The sequence below is a fragment of the Protopterus annectens genome, chromosome 8.part0 (genome assembly GCF_019279795.1).
Source record: "Protopterus annectens isolate FY-2018-M chromosome 8.part0, PAN1.0, whole genome shotgun sequence".
In the NCBI taxonomy this organism is placed as follows: domain Eukaryota; kingdom Metazoa; phylum Chordata; order Ceratodontiformes; family Protopteridae; genus Protopterus; species Protopterus annectens.
Window position 1 is genome coordinate 734083386 of NC_056741.1, and position 13587 is coordinate 734096972.

General features: G+C 40.9%; 1 protein-coding gene across 4 annotated transcripts in view; it reads left to right on the forward strand.

Moving 5' to 3' along the window:
- The window catches only part of LOC122809006 (membrane-associated guanylate kinase, WW and PDZ domain-containing protein 3-like), a 1354602-nt gene that overhangs the window by 459078 nt on the left and 881937 nt on the right, over positions 1 to 13587 (forward strand). The window lies entirely within an intron of this gene.

The following is a 13587-nucleotide window of genomic DNA, read 5'->3' on the forward strand; positions in this document are numbered from 1 at the left end:
TGGACCACATAGAAAGATTTTCTAACCACTTTGGCAATGTGATTATCAAAGGAGAGATTACTACCTACTTGAGTCCTCAGATTCCTTATTACATCTTATTTAGGGGACTACCACCTATGTGGTAGTTTGTGGGTACTTTGTTTTTTCCAAAGGGGATGACTATGCACTTTTTGGCATTTAGCTTGAGGCCATGATTTTGACACTAGGTATCCATCTCAGTGAGACCCTTTTGGAGGATGAGTCAATTATAGCCCCTAGTTTGCAGTCGTCTCTGAACTTGGTCAGCCATAGTCCTCCTGTGCTTGCCTGTACCTCTGAGAAGTATATGCCGAACAGGAGGGGATCCTAGGACTGAGCCCTGGGGAATGTCACTTGTAACTGGTTTAGAGTTGGACCTAGCTCCTGCAACTCTCACCATGTGGGTTCTGTCCATGAGCCAGTTGGCAACCCATCTTGTGACGTAGGGGTTTATGTTCAGGCTGGTGAGCTTGTCTATAATACCAGAATGAGGAATGGTGTCAAAGGCCTTTGCGAGGTCTAGGTAGGCTGTGTGTACCACCTTTCCCTCATCTATAGCCTTGGTAACTGTCTCAAAGAAGTCCACCAGGTTTAAGAGGCATGATCTGCCCTTAACAAAGCCTAACTGGGTAGGGTCCAGAGTTTGGAGGATCCCAATGTCTCTGTTAATGAGTTCCATGATGATGCACTCCATAACCTTGCAGACCAAGCTAGTCAGGCTTATAGGGCGATAGTTCCCAGGGTCTGATGTGGCTCCACCTTTGTGGAGCAGAATAACCATTGCTGTGTGCCACTCTATGGGTACATAGCCTGTGGAGAGGCTGAGTTTGAACAGTGTGTTTAGGTGAGGGGTTAGGTCATCTTTGAGCTTGTGTAGGACACAGCCTGGGACACCGTCCGGTCCTATTGATGCTGTGTTTTTGGCTTTGGAGAGGGCTGTTTTAACCTGAGTGTCTGTGATTTCAGGGGCTCTACATTCTTCTGGTATGGTTATGGGCCCTTTCGGGGGTGAGAGGAGGGTGAAGTTTGCACTGAACCTGTCTGCCAGGATGTTAATGATATCGGTCGGTTCAGTGTATTTTGTGCCATTCTGCACTAACTCTAAGAAGATCTGAGCATTGCCACTTAGATTCTTGGCATAGCTAAAGAATACCTTGTGGTTATCTTTGGAGTCCTTGGCAATTTTTCTTTTGAAGCTCGCCTTGGATGGTTTTATGAGGGATCGTAGTTTCTTGCTGATACTGACCAGGGATGTCTTCCCTTCTTGGATTTTACTCTTTTTTGTACTAGTTTCCTCCTTCTATTGTATAGCTTGTTTATGGCAGGGGTCCACCAGATTGGTTTCCTTTTATTGGAGGAGTGAGTCTTGGTTTTGTTTGGGATAGCACGATCCATACATTCTTGTAGGATTTTGCAGCTTGGACAGCATTATCCTTTAGCGTGGGGGCTTTGAACCTTTCCACCTCGGTCTTAAGTACCGTGACATTTGCTTTTAAAAAGTTTTTCACAGTGGTTTCCTTGAATGGGGGTGGGGGCAGAATGTGGATATTCAAAGTGATTTGTTTATGGTCAGATCTATCCAGCAAGGGGTTGACCTCCGGTGTGGAACACCGGTCGCCCATGTTGGTGATGACCAGGTCCAATATGTTGTCACCTCTGGTGGGAGTGTTGACCAGTTGATCCAGGGCATTTGAGTTTATAAATTCTAGGAAATGTTGGGCAAGGGAGTTAGTACTTGAGTAGTTTTCCCTATTAATGTTTGGGTAATTGAAATCACCCAATATTAGGGTATTTGGTAGGACCTTTTTGTTTCCCAGTGTTTCCAGGAATGCGGAATGGGGGTCCTGGGACATGGTGGGTGATCTGTAGCAAATTACAATTTGAATTGCAGTTTTACCTGTTGTTAGTTGCATGTGGATGATCTCTGAAGCATCGTGCTGTGCCATTAACCTGGAGGTGTGGGTATCCTTGATAAATATGGATACGCCCCCGCCTTTTGTATTTCAGTCTGGGTTCTGTGGCTGAAATGTATGGTATGAGTTGTAGCCTGGTAGTGCTGGGGTGCTCTCTGGAGCCTTAAACCAGGTTTCTTTTACTGCACATATATCAATTTTCTCCATACTGAGGAGTGCCTCGAATGCGTGCATTTTGAGGTTTAGACTTCTGGCATTGAGTAGCATTACCCTCAATTTTTTGTTACTTGTGCTATTTACAGTGGTGGGTTTATCTTTTGAGCCTTGCCTAAAAAAGGCACTATGGGGGTGGCAAGAGCCTTGGCCAGTATTCAAAAGCCTAAGGGTGACAGGTGCAAGCCGTCTCTAGTGAAGCAGCGTGGCTTGTCAAGCATGTCATCCCAGGCGGACAGACACTGGATCCTCTTTGAATGACACCAGAAACTTAGCCAATTGTTGAACTTGATAATTTTTTCTTTATACCGTGGTATCATTCTTGGTGAGGGCAGGATGCTACGCAAGGTCAGGGTCATACCGGCCTGAGCTATGGGATCAAAGAGCTCTTCCATGTCTCTTTTCATGTAGTCCAGGGAGGTACGGCTCAGGTCATTCACACCAACATGGACAATGACAGAGTTGTATTTGTACTTGTTCTGGAGTGACCTGAGTGCTTGTGTTATGTGGTGAATCCTGGCACCTGACAGGCAGCTAACAGTAACCTTTTCCTTGTTCAGCCTAGTGAGTGGGACGTCAGTATGCCTGACTATGGAGTCACCTATTACTAGTGTGTTGGGTATGTTATTTTGCATTAAGTGCTGTGATTGCGTGGTACACTGGTTTTGTGAAGTATATGTTTCATGGTTTGTGTTGGGGACTGGAGGTTGCTTGGATGTCTGCTCTGGAGGTCTCTGTTGCTTTTGCAGATTTTTATTTAGAGCCTCTGAGCATGTTTTCTTGTATTTATGTGTGTTTTTTGCCAGTGCTGGTTTAATAGTTCTGTGTGAGACTGGTGGTGTGATGCAAGTATTTCCCTTCTCCTCTTGACTGTCTGATCCAGTCTTTGGTTGAGAGAGCTTAGCCTCCAGTTTGGCTGTATAATTACATCTCTTGCATGTATTAGTGTTTGGTGGTAGGAGGAGAGGGTTGTCTGTGTACATGAGGCAGTTGTAACATTGCCTCAAAATGCCCAGATTCACCAGTTAGACTAGAGAGTACACCTGAAACTGCCCTTTGGACATGCTTGGACAGGTACAGTGAACTGTTTTATGATTGGCTGGTAAGGTCAAATAGAGAGCCTTGTCCTTCTGTACAGTATAGGGGGGTCTAGTGCTAGGGTTTATAAGTGCTTGCTATGAGTTTTGAGCAAGTGCCGGGCTGAGAAATGAATGGTTTGAGTGCTTAAGTTGAAAGTTTATCTAGTTCCAAGGAAAAATTGAAGAGGAGACTTTGTGGAGCCGGGTATTGTTATACCCTAGCTAACCGGCGCTGCCCGGCATGCAAAACTGGGCAAATGCGGTTTTTATAGCAGGTAAATGAAAGAGATAGAAATTAGCCCAAAATGGCCAATAAACTACTAATTTCTGGGCTGAAATCACTCCTCCAGTGACAGATAGGCTGCTCTAAGTTCCCCTCTCTCTCAGGTGAACAGAGAAACTTCCTTCTATCCAAGTAAGGTATGGGCAAACACAGAGACTTGTAACACAGCCCTGAATTCAGCACTAACCTGAAAACTGGACTGTACTAGCTTAGAAAGGTGGGAAACAAGTATATTTTTTTGTTTTTGTTTTTGTTTTATTTTTCAGAAAATAAAGCAGATACAATCAAAAAACACTTTAAATGCACAGAAAAGGATACTTATTGTTATATATCTCAGATCAGAGTTGTAGTCAATGCCCCTAGTAATAAAGTAGGAAGAAATAAGTGACTATCTGAGCGGTGATTGCTGGCCCAGGGTCCAGTCTAGTGTGCAACTAGTGGTTAAAGTGTTTGAAGTCAGTTTAATTTCATTGCTACTTATTGACCACATTAGCTTGGGTTTGCGTGGTGCATACCACCTGCATAACCGTTCATTACCTCACAATGGAGGATACCATTTGGCTGTTATAGACGCAAACGCTTAGACAGATAATTTTCCCTTAGTCAGCTACTTGTGTTCCATCAGAGGTTTCTCGCTGTTTTGCTTCACTGCTTGGTTAGACTCTCAACTGAGTCTCTGAGGTTCCTCCACAAGTCTTACCCTTTAAGTCTCTTGCAGGTTAGAACTTTTTCTTGTCACTTAGCCATACCTGGTCCTTCTAATCTCTTCCCTGTTACTGACCGCCATACTTCACCTACCATCATGAATGGACAATTTCCCACCATTTCTCCAGCCAACCTGATTGACATGGGCATCCTGAGGCAATGTAGCAATTGTCTCATGTACATTGATTCACACAAATTTAACATGTGAGAGATGCATCTATATTAAGAATCTAGAATCTAGGCTGTCTTGCTCACAAATCAATATAGCAGATACTAAGCAGTTTGTCAGCTCACACACTTCACCTCCTGCACCATCCACTCATACAACACCTAAACCTACATCTGCAGAGATTCTCACTAGAAGCCTACCTAAAAATCAGAGGCCTCTCAGACATAAACACACTTCACTTAATACATTCCCAGCAAATCACAGTACACATACAAATGCACGCACCAGAGTCTCACCAAACATGCCCCTAAGGCAAAACACAAAATCAAATGTTTTAGTCATAAGTGACTCCATTATGAGACACACAGATGTCCCACTCACCAGGGTGGATAAAAAAAAGGTCACGGTCAGATGTCTGTCAGGTGATAGAATCCACCACATCATACATACACTCAAGTTTCTCAACAACAGGCACTGTTATGACTCTGTCATAGTCCATGTTGATGTGAACGACTTGAGTTGTACCTCACTGGACTATATGAAGAGAGACATGACTGAGCTCTCTGATTATATTTCCCAGTCGGGTATTTGTCTAGCCTTAAGCAGCATTCTACCTTCACCTAGGATGATGCCTCAATATAAACAAAAAATGATTGATTTCAACAATTTGCTTATTTTCTAGTGTCATTCTAATGAGATCCAGTATCTGTCAGCCTGGGATGATGTGGTTGATAGACCAAGATTCTTTACCAGAGATGGTCTCCACCTGTCACCCCTGTGCTTTTGGCTACTGGCAAAGGCTCATGTCTCCCCCATAGTGCCTTTTTTTAGGCAATGTCACAAAAACAAAATTCCTGACATAAAAATATCCTCAAAAAACAACCTTAAGGTTATGCTGCTAAATGCTAGGTGTCTAAATCTGAAACTGCACTCGTTGGAAGCACTCCTCAGCTTGGAAGATGTGGACATCTTTGCAGTCACAGAGACCTGGTTCAAGGCCGTGGAAAGCACCCCAGCCATACCGGGATATAATGACTTCCACACGTTGAGACCACAAAATGAATGTTTAAAAACCAAAGGAGGAAGAGTATTAATATCATAAAATGTAAATACAGATGCAGACTGGTTAAATAGAGTGGTTCCCTAGAGTTACTCCATGTGCAAATAACTATAGGAAAGATCCCTCCTAAAGTTATTGCCAGCTATAGATCCCCCTCCATGAACCATGATATCCACACTGCCTATTTGGATCTACTTGAGTTGCGCAAAATACAACCAAACTCCCTGGTTATGGGTGACTTTAACTACCCTTCCATAGATTGGGTAAATTGTACATGTACAAACATACTCGCCCAAAGGTTCTTGGACTTCGCTAACTCAAATGCCTTGGAGGAGATAGTTGGCACCCCCACAAGGGGCCCAAAGATTCTAGACCTGGTACTTACCAACATGGTAGAACGGTGCACCACCATGAGTGTGCAGCCCTCCCTGGTGAAATCTGATCATAAATCAGTCTCTTTCAAAGTAATGATAGCATTAGACCCTCCTCAGGAGAAATTAGGCTAAAACACTTCTCCAAAGCCGACTACATCCTCTTACAAGAAGGCGTTAATAGCTTCAAAGCTCCTGTCCCAGCTGACAGCAAGGACACCTATACTGGGATATACACCAATGCATTGTATAAACATTTATACAATTGTATTGATTCAGCTGTTCCTAACAGGACCAAAGCAAAATCCTCTAGAAAAAGAAGCCTGCCTGGTAGACATCCCCATAAACAGGTTATGTAATAAATGGAAGAAATTGCTTCTTAGAGCAAGAAGGAATGATCTTAGAATTGGAAGCACACCCTTCTCAGCTTCAACAAGCAAATAAGACATCTTGTAAATTCCTCTAAAGCTAAATATGAATCTAGATTAGCATCCCTAGCTAAGTGTAACCATAAGACATTCTTTCGCTACATCCGACACCTTAAAGGAAAATCCCAGGTTTGCGCTAAACTGTTAGTGAATGGTACCACATATACTGAACCAGTGGAAATAGCCAACCTGTTAGCGGACAGGTTCAGTAAAAACTTCTTCCCCTTGTCCTTTCCACATATATCCTAAAACATTCCTACCACCTATTCTCCACCAAGTATCTCTAAAGATCAGGTCTTAACCACTCTCTCTGAGGCCTAAAAGACAGCCTCTGTGGGACCTGATACCATCCCAGGCTGCATTCTCAATGGTTTAAAACAGGATGTAGCAACATCTTTAGGTATTCTTTTCAACCATAGCCTAAGCACTGGTTTTGTCCCTGCTGAATGGAAAACAGCTACCGTCATCCTTTTGCACAAGGTGGTTACATCCACTGACCCTGAGAACTATAGACCCATTAGCCTAACCAGCCTTATCTGCAAGGCCATGAAGAGAATCATCCTGGACCTCATCAATAAAGATGTAGGAGACCTTCAACCACTTGACCTGATCCAGTTTGGTTTTGTTAAAGGGTGATCTTGCCTGTTAAACCTGATTGACTACTTCAAGACTGTAACCAAATACCTGGATGAAGGCAAATCTGTGCATAGGACCTACCTAGACTTGGCTATGACATTTGACATGATCCTCCACTCAGGGATCATTGAAAAACTCACCCAGCTGGGAGTCACCCCATATACTGTCAGCTAGATTGCAAACGGGCTCATCGACAGAACACATACAGTCAAAATAGGGTACTCCACCTCTACTAGCAGACTCATTACCAGGAGTGTTCCACAGGGATCAGTGATGGAGCCCCTATTGTTTGAAATCTACTTCTCAAAAGTACAGGCAAAAACAAAAGGTCTATGGCTAACAAAGTGTTAATGACTGCAAACTGGGAGCAGTCATTGAGTCCCCAAATGATATCAGCATTCTACAAGAAGGACTTACGGAAACCAATGATTGATGCCAAAGCCATGGTCTTAAACTCAATGCAAAAAATGCATTATCATCCCCTTTGGCAAAGGTGATGTCCCTGCAGATTACCATATTAATAACAACACCCTAAGCTCTAAATCAGTAGTGAATGATTTGGGCACACAGGTTGACAGCAACCTTACTTTTGATCACCATGTCTCCACAGTGGTAAGGAAGGCCTTCTACATTGCTCACCTCATAAACAAGGGCATAGCTTCCAGAACAAAAGAGGTTATAACCTCTGTGTACCCTTCCCTCATCAGGCCAATGTATGTATGTGTATGTATCTTTCGGCTTTTCCCGGTTAGGGGTTGCCACAGCGGAACTCCAGTCCACTAATGATTGGCAGTAGAGTTTTACGTGCTGGCTTGCCAGGCCTGACGCACAACCTTCAATGAAGGAATGCCCGTTCACGCATGTCGCCACACAAAAGATGCTCTAACTGAGAATCGAATGGGCAACGTCTAACTGTGAGGCGACAATGCTACCGCAGCACCACCACCGCAGCCAATAATAGAGTATAATGCTCCCATTGGTATGTGCCTAAACAGTCACCTGCAGTAACTGGAGAGACCTCAACGTTTCCTTACAAAGAAAGTTAATGGTCCTCAACACTTGTCTTATGAGGACAGACTGAAATCACTGTCACCATATTCTGTATCTTATAGACTACTTAGAGGAGGCCTGTACCTTACATACAGACCAACCTCTCATCCTGCCTTAATGGAAATGCTGCACATTCATAAGTCAAATGGTACATGATTCACTTGATCTAGGGACCTTAATCTAGCATGCAACATCAACAGGACTTGCTGGAGAGACAGATATGTCTTGCAGAGGTTGTCGCTCTTCTGGAATAAACTTCCAATACAGGTTAAACAGAGCCCCTCATTAACCCTTTTGAAGTGTAACTTGGATGATTGGATGGGAAACTGCAAATTCACCCAGGGGTTTCAACTGTGTCCTGCTTGGATAGGGACAATTGGTGCTGATTTAGATCTACTTATAACATAGATCATATCGCTAAACCACAGCTTACTATTTGACAAACTACCTGAAAAAGGCATTAGTGACGATGCAAAACCTTAGTTTGTAGATTTCCTCACCAACAGATCCTTCCACGTTGAGTTCAGCAACCTTCCTCACACATCAGCAACAATACAAACCTACCACCCTCACAGCCACCCATTTCCCCTTTACATTCCACTATTCCACTTCCAAAAAGATTAGAAACAAAGAGACAGAAACACAAAAGGACTAGATTCAAATAGATGTTCCTCCAGGTTCAGATAAACTTGGCCCTTTGTTCATTCACCTTTTGTAAGGACCCCCCCCCCCCACTCACATATATAACCTCTGCTTAACTAATATTATACTTCAGATATGGAAAATAGCTATAGTCATTCCTATTTCAAAACTATCCAGGCCAACTACTGCTTTGCAATACTGTCCTATCTCAATACTTCCCACTTTAGGTAAAATACTATGAGAAAATGACCTACAAACAAATTACTGCTTATTTATATCAATATCATGTTCTGCCAGGAAGCAATATGTATTCTGGTTTGAATGCAGTACCATAACAGCTCTCTACTCCCTCAGATATGATATTCTAATCAAATGTAATTGAACAACTATCCAGGTCTGTATATAACATGGCTGGGAAGTGTAGTTGGCACTTTCCTCCTATCCTTTATAAGTTCATAGATAAATACTGAGCTATAACTTTGCAGACTACTACAAGCCTAGCCAATAGCCAAAGGTCAGAATCAAAATATGTACCTTGTATTTGTGAGGTAAAGCACTTAACCATTATACCAACCCCTCCCGTCACCCTCCTAATTACCAGAATCATTGCCTTCCTTTTCAAAAATAAAGCATTGCTTTAATCAGGGATAGCTCTTACACTCACTCCTGCAATATGAAAGATTTGAACCATCTTCTTCCTTTTCTGGAGAGGGGATTCCCTGTCATTGATGTCCAGGAAGCAAACAATCATATGCCTTAGGACCCCATTAAGTGTATTCCTAACCATGACTTTATGCACTCATTCAAAAACTGGTAGACTGGCAAGCTGAGGTACTTCCATTAGCTGTTGTCTCATAAATGTAAGTGAATCATCCCTCTCTGTCCCTTCTGGGAATGCAACTAAAATATAGGTTATTATGACAACTGTGGTTTTCCATCTTAAGATCTAGGCTGTATGATTTGTGCTGCAGCATTGAAATCTGACCCCCATGTAGGGTCAACAGGGCTTTTCTGCCTATGCACTAATTTCCTGACCCTGTTGGATGATAGCCAAAGTGATTTCCGGTAGCACTCTTTCTTGCTAAGTGGAAGCTTCCTTAAGAGTATTGTATCTTGTAGTTTGACTTCTATCATTTTGATCAGATTGTCTAATCCTTCACTCAGTAGTAGGCCATCTGCCACCATACTTGACATATTTAATCCAAATCATTTTCATGAAGAAGAATAGCAAAGCACTCAGAATGGATTACTCCAGAGATCAGCCTAATAAAAAGAATCTAGAGTAGTAATCACCAGTGTTACATGGCACTTTAACTTTGCTTCACCCCCATTTAGAACTAGAACATATTTAAAAATGCTCCCCAACTCTCACAGTGTCATGTTACTCTTGCACATTCCCCTTAATTCACTTAAAAATTTAACAGAGTGACTGGTGTTTTAAGGACATGCAATTTCTGAAAAATAGTAAATATGAATAATGAATGGCATTATTGACTGACTGTAATCCTCTGTGATTTATCAGAAAAAAAAGAAGTTAAGAAGGGACAGTGCATAAATATGAGATATTCTGCAAAATGAGAGACAGATAAAAGAAAACTACTCTAATTCACTTAAAAAAGTTAACAGAACAACAGGCTTTGCATCAACATGTATTTTTTGAACAAGAACTTTGAAACGCTAATGACTGGCATTATAGACTGTAAACTTCATCAATTTTAATCCACATTAATTTATCAAAGAAATGACGAAGTTAATGAAAATTTGACAGTTAATGCAAAGGAGTAAGACTCTAAGTTGTTAATAAGCTGCTTCCATGTAGTCAAGAATACAGTGTTTGATTATTTCTTCTTCCTACTGTATGAACCTCAGCAAGTCATTGCAGCCAAGTGCGCCTCCAGGCATTTCTGCAGTTTCCTCCTACTGACACCTCTAGGCGTCAAATATTACTTGCTCATATTTGCATTAAATATTCCAAAACCATGCCACATACAAGGTATCAGGATATTTTATCTTGAAGCATACATGACGGCAAACATGATTGTATTGATGTTTGACTTCTGTCTAATTCAGCTAAAGTGATACTAAATATTATTTGTATACTATTTATTTGTATTGTAATAATTTTCATATTTCTCTACCTCAGCTTTCAGGTAAAACAGACAGAACTGCACAGCTCATATGAAAGCTCACAGCTGTATGAAAAAAATTCTGCTGGCAGTATGTGTCTTGCTTGAGTAGTTACTGAGATATCATAAGCTATTGATACAACATTACAAAATTAATATTCACTGTGTTTGTTTTGGCTTATAAAATCCAGTTTCAAGTATCAAGCTGAATGAATGCCATTAATGTAAAGATTAATTTAACCTGATTAGTTTGCCGTTTACAGTTTTCTAGTAACAGTTTCCGGAGATATGAATATTTGAAGTGAAACCTAATAACTTCATTTTTTAAAGGCTCAAGCCACACCCACTGGGAGTTAAAAGTACTCACTCAAAAGAGCTATACTGGAGGTGAATGAGTTAATGAGGAGGTGCTAACAAATAGAAGAAGGGGAAAAAGTAGGGGGGAAAAGAGCTTTTTGTGTGTATTTTCTCATACTATGAAACTCTGATGGGCATTACCAGAAAATGGTCCAAGGATAACTAGTTCACCAGCAGAGAGGTCTAACTGTCTGATCTGATGTCTGAGGTTCAAGCACTGCAATGGCTTGTTTATAGGTGTAGATATATATAGATCTGTATGTATATAGCTATTTATATATATATATATATATATATATGTGTACATATATGTTACTCAGAGAAAACCAGCATACGTAATAATCATCCATGAAGAACCCTAGCAGTCCAGGAATAGATGCATAGCCCAACTTTAATGGCTGACAGGCCAAGTCACCTCACCAGCAAACCAGGTTTCGCCTTAACGTCATCAGTGCATGTATTGGAAGGTGCCCTCCCCCTTATTTATACATATTCTTTTAAAGCAACAGTTTGCCTTTTTGTCCTGAATACATATACCCCACATGAAAGAAATCAGTGGAACAACATTTTTCACACATTATCACTGGAACAACATTTTTTACACATCATACATCATATGAAACAAGTTTATCCATCGTTATTTCAATGAGAAAGATGCTACTTATACATACAATCCAACAATTTTTACACATCATACTTCATGTGAAACAATAAGAAAGAAGCGACATATACAAAAAAATCCAATAAATTGTAACCTAAATTACCAATGGTCATTCAATCCAGGTTTAAATAGGGCTCCTAAATTAACTATCCATTGTCTCTCTTATTTCATAAGGATTTTATGTTTATGTGTTGTAGATAAATTTTCACCTACCACCTTATCTATGCCCATAAAAACAAAATGTGCTGTAGGATGCACCAATATGTGCTTAAATACTGCACTTCTGTTCTGTCTACAATTTATATCACTAATGTGTAAAGCTATACGTTGTTTAAAGCTAAGAGATGTTTGCCCTATATAGAAGGAGCCACACTGACAAACTGCCATGTATACTACTTATTCTGTTGCACATGTGATCAAGTGACGGATGTCATACACTTTTGAAGTGTTAACAGAAGTGAATGATTTGGTCTTAGATATTCGTTTACAATATATGCAGTGCCCACAAAAGGTGCTTCCTACCACTAAACAGTTGGTGTTTGTGTCTTGCTTTACATATCCCTTTTTGAAACCTGACAAATGTTCTCTTATTTTTCTCCCTCTTCTAAAACCAAAACTACAATCATTGCCTAACAGTGTATCGAAATGTGGATTACATTTCAAAATATGCCAATGTTTTGCAATAATGTGTCTAATCTTAAAAACATTAGACCCATATTTTGTAATAAACCTTACCTGATCATCTGTAGTAATATTAGTTTGTGCATTGTCCTTCAATAAATGAGTCCTAGACTGAACCCCTGCTTGTTTTAATGCTTCATCCACCATTTTATGGTCATATCCCCTAGCTAGAAATCTTGCCTTTAGCTGCTTGGCCTGTACCCTAAACTCATCTGCCTTTGAGCAAATCCTACGGATTCTAGTAAATTGGGCCTTAGGAATGTTAGAAGTTATGTGGCGAGGATGACTGCTGTTGGCATGCAGTAATGAGTTTTTGGAGAAAGGTTTCCTATACAAGGTAGTATCCGTTGTGCCATCCATGGCTTTGATAACTTTTACATCCAAAAATTCAACTGTGTGTAAATCAATTTTACCACTAAAATGAATACCATATTCATTGGAAATTAAATTTTCCACAAATTCATGCCATTTTCGGGTGTCCCCTGCCCAGATGACCCAGCAGTCATCCAAATATCTACGCCACATTTTGAGATTTTCCATAAACTTGTTTCTGCTACTATATATTATGTCACATTAAAAAAAAAACAATAAAAAGGTCCACATATATGGGTGCAAAAGTTGCACCCATCTTGGTGCCCTTGATTTGTAAATGCCATGCCTTATTGTATGTAAAGGAATTATGCTCGAATACCAATTTTAATACAGTTAGCAAAAATTCCTTTTCCACCTCATCGTATTTACCAGACATCCCCATCCAATGTTTAACTGCTCTTGTACCTGCCTCATGAGGGATGCTGGTATACAAAGCACAGACATCTAAAGTACCCATATATGTTTCATGGGAAATATGTAAATCACTCATCAACAATAGAAATTGGTTTGTATCTTTTATGCAGGCTGTAACATATGCCAAGAGGGGTTTAAGTTTACATTCCAAATATTCGGACAATGGTTCTATCACAGAAGCACGTCCAGCCACTATTGGACACCCTGGGGGAGGAATCACTTGCTTATGAATTTTGGGTACCAGATAAAAATACTGAGGGTTAGGATCATCTACCATCAGCTGTGTGGACAAAGCCTTAGAAAGCACCCTACCTTGAACTGCCTGCTTTAATACCTCATCTATCTTTTCTTTGAAATCTCTAGCGGGATCCAATGGGAGGCTGCAATAGGATGTGGCCCCACCAAGATG